The sequence below is a fragment of the Elephantulus edwardii genome, unplaced genomic scaffold (assembly GCF_000299155.1).
Source record: "Elephantulus edwardii isolate Elephantulus edwardi_28Jun2011 unplaced genomic scaffold, EleEdw1.0 scaffold00032, whole genome shotgun sequence".
NCBI lineage: Eukaryota > Metazoa > Chordata > Mammalia > Macroscelidea > Macroscelididae > Elephantulus > Elephantulus edwardii.
In genome coordinates this window covers 9,744,294-9,746,578 of record NW_006399782.1, presented here as the reverse complement: position 1 = coordinate 9,746,578, position 2,285 = coordinate 9,744,294, and positions in this window count along the sequence as shown.

Sequence of the window (2,285 nt, the reverse complement as noted above, 5' to 3'; positions counted from 1 at the left end):
CTCCTCTCTCCTTGGCAGTCCATGATATGTCCAAGACTCTTCTCCAGGACTGCAACTCAAAGGCATCAGTTTTTCTGTCATCTTTAGTTGTTGTCCAACTCTGGTGCATAGCAAGTAATTGTAAAGATCATGGCCTGGATTAGGCGCACCTTAGTTTCTAGATTGACATCGTTGCTTCTCAGTACTCTGGAAAGTACCCTGACAGCAGATTTACCTAATGAAATTCCTCTTTTGATTTCCTGATAGTTAGTTCTAAGGTGTGACTCATAGTGACCCTATAAACAATGTATCTGCATCCAGCCCTTTTCTACCCTCACCATCTCTGACATACTCAAGGCCACCGTTACAGACATGGTGTTTATACAGCACTTTGAGCATCTTTCCCTCCTTTACTGTCATACACCTTTCCCAGCATGATGTCTTCTTCCAAGAACTGGCCCCTTCTAACACCATGCCCAAAGTATGTGAGATGCAGTTTCATTATTCTTGCCTCCACGAAACACAAAGCAGTACCTTTTCCAAGATGTATTTGTTTGTCCTTTTGCCAGTACATGGATTATTCAGCACTCATATGTAGATGTGTACATGTATATATAAGCACATATATATGTTTGCTTATGACAAAGATGTACTAGTAATGAAAGAACAGGGCCAAGATTAGTTTAGAAAATATATTTATTATCTAGCTATCCATTTAGGGAGTTCTGGTGGCGTAGTTGTAAGGAATTGTGCTGCCAACCTAAAGGTATACCGTTTAAATCCACCACCTACCGTGTGGGTGAATGGTGGGCAATCTCCTTGCATGAGATTTATTGCTTCTGAAAACCTGCTGAAGGATCAGCTATTGGTTGATTCCAATTTGATGGTATACAACACAACATCTATCCACTTGGTGAAAAGCCAAAAAGGACTCTTTCCAGAGTACTGAAAAGCAACACTGTCAGTCTAGAGACTAAGGTGCACCTGATCCAGGCCATTTATTATTTATATAAAGTAAACCAAACTCAGCGTCGAGGACTCTCCTTCATAGGGTCGCTATGAGTCGCCTGCGACTCGAAGGCACTTAACAACAACAAACCAAACTCAGTGCCATCAAGTCAACTCCAACTGTTGCTGACCCTTCATTGGACTTTTAAGACTAAATTTTTGTATGAGGAAGTAGCCCACCTAATCTCCACAGCTGTGGGTCCAAACCATCAACCTTTCAGTCAGCAGCCCAGTATGGAATGTACTATGCCACTAATGCTCTATATTACTGTTGTCATGTACCATTGAGTTGGAACCTACTCATAGCTGAACCTCCAGTGGATTTTCAGAGGCAGTAAATCACACAGGAGGAAATTGTCTTTCTCCCATAGAACAGCTAGTGGATTTGAACACCTACCTTCAGACTGGCAACACAACTCCTTACTATTAGGTCACCAGAGCTCCATTATTTATATAGTTGAATGAAACTTTACTCCAGTGCTAATTTTTAATGACCATTCCATTTTATTTACACCAAATTATATAAATTATACATTTTTTCAATTTGTTTCACTAGTTACTCTAGGATTTATAATGAGCACAAATAATCATAGTCTGCCTGAAAAGAATATTCTCTTTTTTGGTTTAAAGCCTTATAAATTATTTCCCTTCTCAAATTTTCTGGTCTGTTGTCATTCATTTTACTTCTACATGTATGTCCACTATTTTAACTATATTTGCTTTGAAGTTGTAATTGAAAGTAAAATAAAAAGAGCACCTAATCTTTCATGTTTACATTAATATTTAAACACTTTCTTCACTTTGTAGGCCTGATTTCCATCTTGTTTCTCATTCTTTTCTGAAGAACTTCCTTTAACATTTTTTCTGTTATGATCTGCTGGTAATGAACTGTACGTTTTTCTGGAAGGGGGAAAAACTCCCTTAATTTTCCCTTATCTGAAAGAAGGTTTATTACATATGGACTTATTTTTCTATCAGCACTAAAGATGAATTTCACACCTGAATTTCAGAATCATCTCAGGAACAGGTTTGAGGCCTTGAACACTAATGAGTGAAGACCAGATGAGTAGTGGGAGGAAGTTAAATGTATCATCCAGGAAAAGTGCAAACGGTCATTACAAAGACAGAAGACGAAGAAAAGACCAAAATGGATGTCAGAAGAAACTCTGAAGATTGCACTGGAACGTAGAGAAGCCAAAGCACAAGGAAGAATTCAAGACACTAAAGAGCTGAACAGAAGATTCCAAAAGGCAGCACGGAATGACAAAGCAAAATATTACAATGAAATGTGCGAGGAG